Source organism: Phragmites australis, chromosome 21 (assembly GCF_958298935.1).
Source record: "Phragmites australis chromosome 21, lpPhrAust1.1, whole genome shotgun sequence".
Classification (NCBI taxonomy): Eukaryota; Viridiplantae; Streptophyta; class Magnoliopsida; order Poales; family Poaceae; genus Phragmites; species Phragmites australis.
In genome coordinates this window covers 23,819,918-23,835,936 of record NC_084941.1, presented here as the reverse complement: position 1 = coordinate 23,835,936, position 16,019 = coordinate 23,819,918, and positions in this window count along the sequence as shown.

Below are 16,019 nucleotides of genomic sequence, written 5' to 3'. Positions count from 1 at the left end.
TAGTAATAGCCGACTGAGAGTCGGTTGAGGCCGGCGGCCCCACCTTGAGGCCATCTGGCCACCGACCTAAGGCTGGCCGGCTGGACACACGCACACAACACACTACTCTTCACTACGTGTTTACCATTTTAGAATTAGTTTTAGTGGAGAAAATTAGTGAGAATTTCAGAGGGAAGCTCAGGAAGGTTCTTCTATTTTTTTTTGTATCTTTAATTCGGTGGCAGGCCGCAGAGCCTTGATGATGATGTAACAGTGTAGGGGACCCTGGGTCTTTCTTAAACAAAAAGTAGTGCTAAATTACCATACGCATGCAGTCACACTCTTTCTCCATCTTTAGTTCTTTATCGATCCCGCAAAAATCTGGTTAGGGACAGTCTTTATTCCTGGGTTGATTTGATCTTAGGTCCTTCGAAAAGAGACAACAATTGATTCCTCCTCCAGTGTTACGATTGTTGTCCTGGGAACTTGTATTCCACGCACAAGTGGCATATGGTTCGTTTGATCTTTGGCCTTTTGGAAAGAGACAACATTTGAGTGCTCTTCACTTTTGCATGTGGACATCTAATCCACGCACAAGTCGCGCATTATTCTCCCTGATACATTTGATCACTGGTTTATGGAAGGAGACAGCATTTGATACCTCCTCCTGTGTAAGCGAAAGGGATACCAGTGCAAGTGACAAGACGGTCTGAGGGATCGGGAGCGGGAGATACTTGCTGGCGGTCAAGATCGCAAGACAAAATACACGTGTCGATATCGGATCGCTTGCTTAAGGTGTAAGCAAGTGATCGTGAGTCACGTTTTGAAAAGCGTGTAAGGGGTTTCGCGGTTTGGCCTCAAAACCGTGGGAAGACCTTGATGAATATGTGGCATCATCATAAAGCTTGTGTCGAGACGAAGTTAAGTCATGAAGGCGCTACGGCCATTCGATAGTTGGAGGAGAAAATAAACAAAAATACCCTCGGTGGTAGGTAGGAGTGTATTGGAGGGTGATATGTAGGAGGGATACTTTGGAAACAAGGAAACTTGGCTTCAAAGGAAGCTCCTTGAGCCTATAAATAGAAGGGTAGGGATAGGGGAGAGGGTGAACCGGCCACTTAAGCCCCTTTAGCCATCCATATGAGAGCCTTGTGCTAGGGTTTTAGAGAAGAGGAAGATGAGTGTTTAGTCGATGTATTAGGTGAGAGCTTTTGAGAGGAAAATCATTGTAATCTGCCGAAAATAGGGCTGACCTTTGGAAGTAATGAAGTTTATTTTTCTTCTCATGCTTAGATTCACCTCCTTCTAGTTTCCCTCTATTGGTTCCCTTGCTTTGTTTGCAAGTTTTACTTTTTCATTTGTGATTTTCGTTTTTGTGCTTGAGCTGAAATTTTCAACCTTGTTAGAGTCATTCTTCTTGTTGCTAGAGGCATAAAATTCACGTACAAATGTACACAATTGGATCTTAAAATCTCTTGCCTCTAAATCATCAACTTGGAGAATCTCTTTACCCGGTGTTCATCACTTTGCTCTTTGGATTTTCTTCTCAAGTTTTGATTTCGGTTTGTCAAGAGTCAGACTACCGGATCCGCGGTCTGACCACCAATGGTGGCGGTCTGACCGCCAGTCCCCCCCCCCCCGGTCTGACCACTAGTGAACACAGAGTTCTTGTGCTAGCGGTTTGACCACCATAGGTCGCGGTTTGACCGCCAAGGGTAACGATCTGACCGCTAGGATCCCCTGGTCTGACTGCCAGGCACTCAGAACTATTTTCCGCTATGTTTTGTATTGCGCTTTGTTGTGATTCTCTCTTGAGGTGCGTTGGGTGAAAATTGGAAAGGCCATCAAAGAAATTTATTAAGGCGCCTATTTACCCCCCCGCCCTCTAGTCACCATTCTCGGTCCTACAATTGGTATCAGAGCTGGTTTGATCACTGTTGATCTTAACCGGCTTTGTTATCTGTAGGCGACAATGGAAAGAAGTGGGAAGATTTTGCTGTTTGATGGTCGTGATTTTTCGTACTGGAAGGTGCGCATGGAGACTTATCTTCTAAGCCAAGGAAGTGCAATATAGGAAATAGTTGATTCCAACTATAAGATCTCTGTTGCTCACACGACTCAGGTTCAAATCGAGCAGTATGAGGCCAACAACAAGGTTAGAAATATTTTGTTTACAAGTCTGAGTCAGAATGAGTTTGACAGTGTTCAGCACCTCCGTACTGCCCGTGAGATTTGGACTACCCTTAGTGTCTTTCATGAGGATACCAACCAAATCAAGGCTAGGCGTCAGAGCACATACAACTAAGAATATCAAATGTTTGTGTAAGGACCCGGTGAATCCTTGGATGCTATGTTTGCTAGATTTGATAGAATTGTTAGCAACCTTAGATCCATTGGTGTTTTGCCCTATTCTGACCACGAGAGAGCGATCAAACTTCTCTATGCTCTTGATCGTAGCATATGAGAAGTTAAGATCTCGAGTATTGAAGAGTCATCCAGTTATGACACATTGTCTTGTGATGAACTCTTCAGCAAGCTTAAGTCCATCAAGATAGCCAAGGTGGCTCAGATAGGTCTCGGAAACCCCCTGTCTCAGAAAATGGTGTTAGTTTCCGGACCTAGTGGTGGCTATCAGGTTGGAGCTAGGTTTTCTTGTGCTAACACTTCACTAAGTGGATTTGCTTAGTCTTCCTTGGTTTCTATCACAGAGGAGCAGATGGACGCACTTGATGATGAGGACCTTACGCTCATTGTGAAGAAGTTCACCCGCTTCTACAACAATAGAAGAGACCAGAGGAGAGAGGGATCCTGTGCTTATTTTGAGTGTGGTGATACCACTCACTTCAAGGTGGATTGCCCCAAGCTCAAGAAGAGGGAAGACCGTGACCATGACCATGACAAGCACAAGAAGAAGAACAAGAAGCCCTTCTTCAAGAAGAACCGCAACAAGATGGCCAAGAAGGCGGCTAAGGCGGCTTCAAGGGCATTCATGGCAGCTCTCAGCGACATCGACACATTATCAAGCGAGGAGGAGAGCTCAGAGGAGGAGGAGATGCCAGTGAAGGACAAGAAGAAGAAGAACAAGGACTTCACCAGCCTCTGCTTCATGGTGAACGACAACGATAACGAGAGCGACCCCGAGCTTGATCCCTCCAAGGTATTGCCTTCCTACAACCAGCTTTCTGTCTAAGTCGATACCTTGAATGATACTCTTGTTACCTAGGATAGATTACTTAAGAAAGGTGTGTGTGAGTTGAAGGAGCTTAGGCCTAAGTATGAGTTTGTGTCTACTGAACTTGTATTGCTTAGGTCTAGGCCTGGTGATAAGGAGTGTGAGAGTTTTTTTTGTGGTTAATGGCTGAACTTGCCCAGCTTTAGAATGTGCATGCTCAAATCGTCAGTCGGCTTGAGAGTGCTGAGAAGAAGCTCCTTAAGGAGGAGTCTAGGTCTACTCATTTAGTCGCTTGCAAGGATTGCCCTTTGCTTGCAGAGGATGTTGAACTGAAAGACAAGCGCCTTAAGGAGCTAGAATCTAGATTGGTGAGTGCTGGGTGTTCGAAGGATGTGCAGCCGAACTATTCCACCTGCATAGTCTTTCAGGACAAACTCAGCTGAGTTAGAGGGAAAGTTCAGAAACTCTTGACTGAGAATGATTACCTCCTTTCTCTAGTGGAGAAGTGCTCAGAGGGCAAGGGAAAAATTAATTTGATCTTGGCCAAGATCAAGATGTATGCTGACAAGACAGGTTTGGCTCTTGGGTTGGGGTTTGAGAGGGTGGCTTACAATGGGGATAGTAAGACTGTGTTCACCACACCTACAACCCTAGAAGCTGAGAAATCCAAGATTAATGCCACACCACCACCCATCAAGAAGAAACTCACACCATAACTCATTAAGAAGAAAACCGCACCACAACCCAAGAAAGCTTCATAACCTAAGGTGAGAGCCCCTGTGAGAGAGCCCAGAGTGACCAGCAGTCGAGTTCCCGAGAGATGCTACCACTGCACCTACTGCCAGAGAGAGGGTCATCACTTGTTGGGTTTTGCTTTCGTTGTAGGAGAGATGAGCGGCGTGAGTGGAAGTGGAGTACCCAGGACATGTACACCCCTCTTTTGGTGTACATGAGCCTTTTCCTCGCTCTTACTCATGAGGTTCTAACACTCTTCAGTTCCCTCCTAGAGGCGGTGCTCGTCGTCGATCATACCATGGCTCATATGGTTTTGATCCACATGCCATAGGCTTTGAGTCACAGCGCTTTGGTGGACCACGCATTCCTCGTCGTGGTTCTCACCCCCCAGCATGCTAGTGTTGATTTGCATACACCTGCTTTTACCTCTACTCCTCGAGTGTCTCAGTGCTGGATTCCCAAGAAGTTTCTTACTCACCCCAGCACTGAGCACTCGAGCATGTCTTACTTGATGTAGGTGGCAGGTCGAGGCTTGGAGAACAAGTGGCTTATCGACTTCGGTTGTTCACGCCATATGACCGGAGATGCATCATGGTTCTCCAGCTTCACCCCAATGAATCATCACGAGTACATTACTTTCGAGGATGACAGAAAAGGTAAAGTGAAGGCCAATGGTACGATAAGGGTGAGTGGGAGTTTCACTCTCAAGGATGTGGCCTTGGTGGAGCATCTGGGATACAATTTGCTTTCTGTATCTCAGTTGTTGGATGAGGAGTTGGAAGTGCACTTCAAGCGCAATACTTCTCGAATTCTTGATTCTTTAGGTGCTTTGGTTTGTAAGATTTCTCGAGTTGAGAGAGTTTTTGAGCTGATTTTTCTAAATCTTTTGGTTCTTCTCGATGTTTGATTTCTCAACCTTCTTCTAAGCTTTGGATGTGGCATAGGAGGCCAGGGCACATGAGCTTTGATTTGCTTTCTCGTTTTAGTACCCTAGGCTTGATCCGAGGATTGCCGAAGCTCAAGTTTGAGAAGAACCTTGTTTGTGCTCCTTGTCGGCATGGCAAGATGGTTGCCGCTCCTCACTCACCAGTTAATCTGTTGATGACTAAGCGACCGGGAGAACTTCTCCATATGAACATTGTTGGTCCCTCTCGGGTTTGTTCGGCGGGTGTGAAGTGGTATGTACTTGTCATTGTTGACGATTACTCTCACTACTCTTGGGTCTTCTTTCTTGTGAGCAAGGATGAAGTGTTCTCACACTTTTGGAGCTTAGCTTTGAGATTGTTCAAGGAACTTCCTAGTGCATTGACAGCAATTCGCAGTGATAATGGCACCGAGTTCAAGAACTCTCTCTTTGATGCTTTCTGCCTTGATCATGGTATTGAGCATCAATTTTCTACCCCATGTGTTCCTCAGCAGAATGGCGTGGTTAAAAGGAAGAATAGAACCTTGGTTGAGATGGCTAGGATGATGCTTGATGAGGATAGGACTCCTAGAAGGTTCGTGGCAATCTTGACAAGTTCGAGTCTCGTTCTTCTGATGGTATTTTCTTGGGTTATTCTCTTCAAAGTCATGCTTACACGGTTTATAATCTTCACACTAACACCATTATGGAATCCTGTGATGTGACTTTTGATGAATCAACCCCTTGTGCTAGTACTGCTTTTGAGTGTGCAGGTGATCAAGAGATGAGCAAGAGTAGCTTTGTAGATGGCGATCTTTCAGCTCTTGGTGATGACGAGGATGATCCACTACTTCCTATCATCCATGCACCCCAACTGGCTCCTGCTTCTTCTACACCAGTAGAGGGTCCTGCAGCCTCTACTTCCACTTTGGCTGCTCTCGAACCTGCACCAACAATGGTTGAGGGGGAGATCATCTCACGGCGTGAAGCCCCTCAACACATTCAGCGGTGACAGCCCCCACAGCAGATGATCGGCGATCTTGGTGAGAGGGTAACGAGGTCCAAATCTGCTTCTCATGCTCATTTCACTGATTCTGCATTTGTTGCTTCTTTTAAGCCCCATGATGTTGGACATGCACTTTCTGATTCGAGTTGAGTCAATGCCATGCATGAAGAGCTTGAAAATTTTGAGAGAAACCAAGTTTGGGTCCTTGTAGAGCCACCTCCAAATGTTCACACCATAGGCACAAAATGAGTTTTCAAAAATAAACAGGCGGAGGATGGGTCTGTAGTGAGAAACAAAGCTAGACTTGTGGCCCAGGGTTTCACTCAGGTTGAGAGGATAGACTTTGGACAGACCTTTGCACCACTAGCTAGACTTGAAGCCATTAGGATCCTTCCTGCATTCTCGGTATCCCAGGGTTTCAAGTTGTATCAAATGGATGTCAAGAGTGATTTCCTAAATGGTTCATGTAGGAAGCGGTCTATATCGAATAACCTCCAGGCTTTGAGCACCCCAAGTACCCGCATAGAGTATACAATCTTCAGAAAACTTTGTATGGGCTTAAGCAGGCACCTAGGGCTTGGTATGATAGGTTTAAGTCTTTTTTGCTAGGGCAGGGGTATGTGATGGGGGTCAGCTAACAAAACTTTGTTCACTCTCAGGCATGGCGATGATTTCCTACTTATTCAGATTTACATGGATGATATCATTTTTGGTGGCTCTTCTCATGCACTTGTGGCCAAGTTTGCAGAAACTATGAGCAGGGAGTTTGAGATGTCGATGATGGGCGAGCTCAACTTCTTCCTTGGACTACAAATCAAGCAATGCAAGCAAGGTACATTCGTCCACCAGACGAAGTACACCAAGGATATGCTGAAGAAGTTCGACATGAGTGACGCGAAGCCCTTGGTGACACCGATGGCTACCTAAACTGTGCTTGATTGGCTCCCTGTTGTACCTGATGGTGACAAGGCCCAACATCCAATTCGCTGTCTGCTTGTGTGCTCGCTTCCAAGCATCACTGAGCACGTCTCACCTCCAAGCAGTGAAACGCATTCTGAGGTATATCAAGCACACTCTCGAGTATGGTCTGTGGTTTTTTGCATCCTCTTCGCTTAGAATTGATAGGAAGAGTACCTTCGGTACTTGTCATTTCTTAGGTACTTCTCTTGTGTGTTGGTCTTCTCACAAACAGTCTAGTGTTGCCCAGTCAACTGCTGAAGATGAATATGTTGCTACCGCTACCTGTTGTTCTTAGATTTTGTGGATTGTTTCTACCTTGAGGGACTATGGGTTAGATTTCAGGAGTGTGCCACTTTTATGTGATAACACCAGTGCTATAAGCTTAGCCAATAACCCAGTCCAACACTCTAGAACTAAACACATAGATGTAAGATTTTACTTCTTGAGAGACCACAATGAGAAGGGAGACATTGTTTTGAGATACATAGATACCCAAAACTAGCTTACCGATATCTTTAACAAGCCTCTAGATGCAACAAGGTTTGCTTTTCTAAGGAAAGAGCTTGGTGTGTTCCATCCCTATGGCATTGAGTCAGGGGGGTTGCCTTTGTACATACTCTATCTTATTTTTGTTGCATTTGCATTGCATCTCATTTTATAAGATAATCATGGTAGTTGAGCTTTGACTTGTATGTCTTTAGTATTTTTGATTGCTAGACTTGAATTTGGACTAAGTTGAGTAGTTGTGCGAAGCAAGCTTTTAATTTTAGTCTCTTCTTGATGCTTTGACATGAAACATTCCAAGCAAGCTAGCTTTTCTTAAGATAAAATTTGGCAATTTTATGAATCATGTAGACTATGAAATGCTACATTCATAGACACCATGTTCGTAATTGCTTTGGCTTAGTCAATGCTTGTGTTAAGGCTAGTTTGATGAATATCTTGCTCTAGGTTTCTTGGTTCAAGATAGTTGATTGGAGAAAATTGCACTATATTTTCTATCTTTGTCAAATGTTTAGCTCATAATAGAACCTTGGGGGAACATATGTTCCTTGTGTCGCAAAGACACTACATGACTTGATCATGTGAAAACTTGATAATTTGTGAAAAATTGAATAATCTTGAAAAATCAAGTTTCTTGAGCTCAAACGTGATCCAATACGGTTGTCTTGAAGCCTTGAGGTGTTTGCCGTACCCAGTTACGCGACACTTCGCTTGGATAAGAGACAACTTGAGGATGAAATGAAAGAAATGTGCCTAATTGCTAAATTCTTAATAACTTGATCTAACTAAGTCTTGGTTTTATATGTGAGCGTTTTGCAAAGTCTACTGTCATGAATGCTTATTTGCCTAGTTTGAGATTAAAGTTGGCTAGTTCTTAATACTTGTATTGCCTCAGCATGAGTGGATGCTTATGTGGTGATCTCTTTTAACACGATTCAGCTATATGAAATTAAATGCGCCAACCAATTCTTCGAGTTTAGCTTGTGTAGCTTTATACTCTTGTGTCACTGTCTCTTTTTGAGCCTTTGTGCGATTGTGAGCTCCGCTTTCTACTCTCCATAGCCCTTTGATTTTGATGTTTCTAGCTCTTGCAAATGCTTTGCGGTATACTTGTGAAACCTCATTAGGTTTGCATGATTATGCATTGCATTGGTTTGTGTCCTTAATATTTGCATTGACAAAGGGGTGAAAAATACGCACTAAGCCGCAAAGAAGAATCTTGTATGATAAAAGGGGGAGAAAATTTGTGAAAAATGTGCATTCATCAAGGGGGAGCATTTTGAGCTTCTATTGCGCTCTTGTGGTTTTTGGGTTTTCTTTACTTCTCTTCGGGGCTCTGCAATCTTTCCTATGCCAAGTGATTTACTTTTGCTCTTTCTTGATTTTTTTATCACTTAGATGAGCTTCTCTTATTGAATTTCTTCAAACCAAAATCTTTGTGTTTTGAGGGTTGTCAATGCACTCATCAAGGGGGAGATTGAGAAACCAAGTGGATATGTGTCTTGGTTTGCTTGTGATGAGTCATTGACAAAGTTTTATTTGAGTTGAGTTTAGTTTGCATGAAGACTCAATGAACCCAGAATTTCCAGTCCAAAACCGAAACTTCCGGTGTCAAAGGAATACCAGAACCGAGAGCCTCATTCCAGGTTAAAACTGGAACTTCCGGAAGGTTAAGTGAACCCAGAGCTTCCGGTCCAAAACCGAAACTTCCACGTTGCCAATAGGAAAACAAAAACTGAGAGCCTCATTCCGAGTTGAACCCGGAACTTCCGATGGTCGGAACTTTCAGTTCAAAACCGAAACTTTTGGTGAACAGTATTTTCAGCACAAATGAACCGTGTTTTCAGCACTAAATTTCTTTTACACTTTGAAACTTTCTGGGATGTGCTTTGAACTAAGTTGGGGTTTCTTTTGAGCATTTGATTATGGACTAACTTGCAATGGAGTTGGAGATATATGGTTGCTTGTCCTATGATGTGCAGGTGACGGATGCGACTTGGCGGTTGACGGCGGGATGATCGGGGTCAAGCGGGGTGCTTGGTGCTGGACGATCAAGGAGGCGGGGCGAAATCAAGTGTGATCCTAACTGTGTACATAGAGGTAAAGCAAAGCATGAGAAGATGGATGGAGATGGCGTGTCGACAAAGTCAATTGAAGGGGATGCCGGTGCAAATGACAAGGCGGCCTGAGGGATCGGGAGCAGGAGAGACTTGCCCACGGTCAAGATCGCAAGAAGGAATACACGTGTCGACATCGGATCGCTTGCTTAAAGTGTAAGCAAGTGACCGTGAGTCACTCTTTGAGAAATGTGCAAGGGGTTTTGCAGTTTGGCCTCAAAACTGTTTTCCGCTGTGTTTTGTATTGCGCTTTGTTGTGATTCTCTCTTGAAGTGCGTTAGGTGAAAATTGGAAACACCATCAAAGAAATTTATTAAGACACATATTCACTTTCTCTAGTCACCATTCTCGATCCTACCGTGTTTTTGAACCTAAGTGTCATGTGTGGGGGGGGGGGGGCGCTATCCAAACAATAGAATAATTCCAAACTAGCAAGATGCCAGACACAAATAGTGCGGCTAGTTAGGCCCGCTATAATATTTTTTTCACGGTTACTTGAGTTTCTTTGATGTCTCATTGTTTTTCATGGACTTTTTTATTCTTACTGTTGCCTAGTTATTTCTATGTATCACGACGTGGGCTTCTAAACTACGTGTTATGACCTTGACGCTCATCTCCGTGTAACACATACTTTCCCCGCCCCAAATTTTTTTAATAATATTATTTTATTGGAAAATTATAAAATAATAGTCAGAAAAACAAAATTACAAAAATAGCTCATTTCTCTCCAACTCCGGTTAGCTATAATCATAATCATGCATTGTAATACTCCATCTGATTGTAAATGTAGGTTGTTTTAGTCTCATCAAATATTCTCTAAATATAAGTCATTCTCGAACTTATATACACTTTTTTCTTTGTTTTTCTTTCTATCCTTATTTAATAAATGCTACCACTCTCATAATGAATGAGTTATCTTTTCCAATGCAGAATAAATAAAGAACAACAAAGTCATTTGATCTACTTTTTTAATCTCTGTGCACAAATCTAAAACGACCTACATTTACAATCAAAGGGAATACATAGATATACTCATACAAACCAAACTTAACTCAACTTAAACTTTGTCAATGACTCATGATAATTAAACCAAAATACATATCCACTTGATTTCTCATGTTCTTGTATTCTCTCTTTTTTTATCTTTAATTCTGTGGCAGGCCGCAGAGCCTTGATGATGATGTAACAGTATAGGGGACCCTGAGTCTTCTTAAAGAACAAGTAGTGCTAAATTACCATACGCGTGCAGTCACAGTCTTTCTCCGTCTTTAATTCTTTATCGATCCGGCAAAAATCTGGTTAGAGACAGTCATTATTCTTGGGTTGATTTGATCTTAGGTCCTTTGAAAAGAGACAACAATTGAGTCCTCCTGTGTTACGATTTTGTCTTGGGAACTTGTATTCCACGCACAAGTCGCATCTGGTTCGTTTGATCTTTGGTCTTTTGGAAAGAGACACCATTTGAGTGCTCTTCACTTTTCCATGGAAACTTCTAATCCACGCACAAGTCACGTATTATTCTCCCTGATACATTTGATCATTGGTTTATGGAAGGAGACAGCATTTGATACCTCCGCACGTGTTATGATTTTGCCATAGGGAGCTTCTACTCCACGTACACGTCACGCATAATTCTCCCCCGTTCATTTGATCTTTGGTCTTTTTGAACGAACACGTAAGTGTCATGTGGGGCGCTATCCAAACAATAGAATAATTCCAAACTAGCAAGATGATAGACACAAATAGTGCGGCTAGTTAGGCTCGCCATAATATTTTTTTCACGGTTACTTGAGTTTCTTTGATGTCTCATTGTTTTTCATAGACTTTTTTATTCTTACTGTTGCCTAGTTATTTCTATGTATATCACGACTTGGGCTTCTAAACTACGTGTTATGATCTTGACGCTCATCTCCGTGTAACACAATCGTACCGACGACTTTCCCCGCCCATTTGCAGGAGCACACCCACCGACTATGTGCTATGTTAACTCACTTGTTAACTGCATGGCCATCCAAATTTGTTGATGGTGCAAGGTAACACTCGCGATTTGCATGGCTAGTTCGGGTACACGCGCACTTTGGAAGTTGTATAAAATTGAAACTGTTAATTATATTTTATTTTTATTCCAAATTTTACTCATTTCTGGACTATATTTGGCACGTATTTTACTAAGGTAATAGATATATTGATTAGTGGAATTAGTTTATAATTTATTGGGGGTTTCAAATTTATCACTGATTATTTGTTTCTATGTGTGGCGATGCACAAGAGAGAGGGAGGCGGGAGACACAGAAAGACTATCAGAAGGCTGTTAGGCGTTAGCGGATCATCAAACAAATATGAGCTATTGGATCGAATTTATCAGAGTGTGCTGAGTAATATGTGTACAGTAAATAAGGTGACGTAACAAATAAAGCAACTGGTGTTTTTCATAACTCCCTCTATTTTTTTTATTTGATGTTTTTGGCCATTTGTGGTCTCTAATACGCGATTTTGACCACTATTTGCTATAACTTTATCTCAACAAATACTAATAAAACTTCACTTTTATGAAAGCTTTCTCAAAAATAAATCTAGTCTTATAATCTTCATATAGACAATCTCGATAGCTTTTAATGTATTAATGGTCAATGTTGAGGAAGAAATGTCTTCCACGAACAGAATGTGGTGAGAGCCAACCCACTGGAGTGGCTCAAGCTTGAAGAAGAAATGGAGAGAAAGAGAAGCCAAGAGTGATGAAAAGTTCCGATCCCTTGGCACGGTGGCCATGGGTCTGTATTTATATTACCATTCAGAGTGCAGGTGTACATACATACCCCTGCGGGGTTGGTAGAGATACAAGTCATTACTATACAACTGGGCCTTAGGGCTAGCCTGGTAAAACATTGCCCAGGCTTAGGTCAACCTTCAACTACTCTGATAACATCACCTAACCAAGGTAGAGATTATGGCGGCAGGTGGCCACAGTGCTTGGCCGGTCCGTCCTCTATAGTGATAGCCCCGTCTAGTTCGAGTGGTGGGCCTCCAGCAACTCCAACATTAAATGCCGATCACTTCGTAGCAAGTAGCGGGTAGCCAATGCCCCCCCCCTCACTATTAGCCCTTGGCTAGGAGCCCCGTACTTTCCCGGGGCTCCGAGAGGTTAGCGGCCTCCGGAGCCCAGGGGCCCCAGAGGTCAATCCCCCGAGGCGACTCCGAGGTTGGGGCCTCCGGAGAGGCTCCGGAGGCCAGGGCCTTCGAGGAGACGGGAAGCTCAGGGCCCCCGGTGATTCTTCGGAGACCACAACAGTCTGGTGGGCTAGATGAGGCGGGCCCCCCTCTTGACTCTAGCTTCGGGGGTCCCTAGGCTCGGAGCCCGGAGATCTTCAGGCATCGGCAAGCGAAGCAAGGGCGTCGGGGGCCCTTGGTGGTGACTCCCCAATAGCAGCCCCTTGCGAGGGCAACCCAATGGAGCGGTCGGCCCCGCGGCCTTCGGAGTAGGGTCTCTAGCGATCCTTGGCTCTGGGTGTTGGGCGCCCGCAGCTTCCGATGGCCATGAGCCGATTCAAGTGCCGGTCCAACAGTGGAGCCAAATATCAAACGTCGCATGCAAGAGGACGCTTTAAATGCAACTTGTGGTTAGTGGTGTTGTCACGTCACACCAAGTAGTAGTGGGACATGTGGCATCTCAGCATTGGAGGGTCGTGGGGAGCGGTTTCGCTCCCCCATAATAGTGGGAGAAGAGACGGGGAGCACGCGTGCCCCGAGGAGGAAATACTGTCCTCCTGGGTTTATAAAAAGGGGGTCTCGGTTGAACGGTGACCTCATTTGGATTCGTGATTCCTATCTACCCTTGCTCTTGTGCGCGTGCTCCACCAGCTCTAGTGATCCAAGCCTCCATCGCCGACGAGCTCTCCTCGTCTCCTCCCTACAACCTCTATGGCCCGCTCGAGTACCCACGGCAGAGCCGGTTCCCTGGCTGGTGGCCGCACGACATCCGTAGATCCCGCGGCAGTGTCAGCAACTTCAGCCGTCGTAGCCCGTCCCATGGAGCCAGCCCCTACCGCCAGCACAACGGGTGTGTCGATGGCGGGTGGGTCCACTGACGCAAGCATGCTGGCGGAATCCATGGCTACAGTGGCTCCTCTACTGCTGCCCGGGCCACCGCCAGGCGTGATGCTTCCCTACCCTAGCAAGAAGTACTACAGCAAACCAATGCGTTGGGGGTATCTACCGTCACCAAGGCCAAGCACAGCCAGATGGTTGGGGAAGGGAAGATCCCCTCCAGATCCATCGCTCGTGCCCCGCGAGGGGAGGTGGTACCGGCAACGCGGGGCCATGAGACCGTGGTCAACGAGGCCTTCTTCGATGCGGGCCTTGGTTTCCCAGCCGTGCCACTCCTCGAAGCAGTGTTCTGCCACTTTTACGTGGAGCTCCCACAACTCTCGGCCAACGCCATTGCCCGCTTGGCCATCTTCGAATGGGCCATGCGGGCAGAGGGCTGCGAGGGGCGAGTGGAGCTCTTCGCTGCCATCAATGAAGTCAGCTGCCAACCGAAGACCCGGACGGAGGGCGGGGAGAAGAAGGCCCTCAACTTCGGTAGCGTGAACTTCGAGCTCCGACAGGAGTACCGGGATGCATTCTCGGCAAATGTCATCAACGACTGGTGGTACACTTGGTGACCGAAGGGATGGTTCTACTACGACGTGGGATCTGGGTCCCCTCTCTGCTCCACCAACTAGGATGTCAACTATGTTCGAACCCCGGTGGTGGACATACCCGGGGCCCAACTTGCCTTGAGGGTGTCGCTCCTCCAGAGGGTGGTGTCACACCCAGTTTTAACGGACAAAACTAGATGCTTCTTATGTGTGCCCAGGATGTTCAACACACATAAGGACGTCACAGGTGAAGCAACAATAGTAATACTTTTATTAAATAAACATTAAACTCTTACATCAATTGACATATATTGTCTTCTATGAAGATATCTGTAGCGGAACAGAAGCACTAGTGCCTAACAACACCGCAGGCAACTGACCGGGAGACACGCGCCTAGAACGTCACAACCTCGTATTGATAGTCTTCAACATCTTCACTCACTGAGCAGCAGCATACATGTCGCATGGTGTAGGGAAAATAGCAAGTGTGAGCACATAGAGTACTCAGCAAGTGGGGGAAAGTAATGATATGCAGGCTTATATCAAGAATAGGCTAACACATGGTATATTTGCGTAAATGTGAGTAAGGAAAACATATTTGGACTCAAAAGTATTAAGCAATTATTAAGTGAATGTAACCCATACGGTCCAACACGCAGCATACAAGGCTCCCCACCTTGCATACCATAATCGTCTTATAACCAAAACCACAACCATCTATTACTCCCTGTACCAGAACCATAACCACAACCATCTAATCATGTGAGGATCCAAGTCTCTCATGACCATGAGCACAGCTGATATATCAGATTTTACACTCTGCAGAGGTTATACAACTTTCCCATGAGTCGTGATTTCATCACCTGCAAGCAGATGACTAAAGTCTCCATGTTGCAATGCCGACCAAGCACTATACACACGCTAGTGGTGTGTTGGCAGGAGATCACTACGAAGCCTCCCAGTATGTGTCACCAACACTCCAGGTTTCACTGCTAGGTGCCACCACCTAGAAGCCCCCTCTTATGCAATGTGGTTTCTAAGAATTACCTTCCCTCATCCACGCCTCCCATCTGGCCCACACAACACTGGAAGAACCCTAATTAATCGGCTAAGCCTACCCATATCAGTCTCGTGTTTGTACGGAACATCTTGGGTTGTCGCTCCACGAACCGGTCCTTACTTAGGTTACTTGAGCAAACACTAAACCAAAATCATAACCATGACCACTATCACCAACATCCCTATGCTCAAGGCCTAAGGATCCATGTTGCTAGACCATTAACAATTTATCCACCATTGTTGCATATGTTCATTAGTCAAGCTTATGACACTTCCCAGTACCCCAAAAGCATGACTAAGCAATCTACCCATAAAAGACACCTAACCATAAACCATCTAAGTTTGAAAGGATGATAAGGGAAAATCTAGGAAAAACCCTAACATAGGTGACTACCCATCATATTGGCACTGCATGCAATTTTGTAAAACAAAACATTTATAGGTTCAAGATGATCAAGGACACTTGCCTTTTACCCAATGCTGCTCAGTGTTGTCGAAATCTTGGTCTTGAAGTCCCTCGAACTGCTTCGAAACGTTATCGACTAATCGCAAGAACTACCGACAAACAACACAAAGAAAACACTAAGAAAAACATACCAAATATCATTAAAACACTTTAAAAACACTACGGTTGGATAGGGATGATTTTAGAAATATTTAGACGTAAGAATCGCCTAAATCAGAGTTAAGATGAAAATAGAACAGCTTTTGAGAGATGAATTAGACTGAAAAGGAAACTATCTCCCTATGGGAAAGGCTTTTCAAGAAGTGTAGGGCAGACTAGACTTCACTGACTAGGCTAAGGAGAATGATGTGGGGTTGACTTGGTATGTTATGCAAGTACCATCTTGGATTAAAGCAGGGATACGTGGAGATCTAGTTTCGACCACCTGTGATGGATCAAAAAGGCCGAAGGTTGCACTTTTAGGTTAAGGATACTACTGGT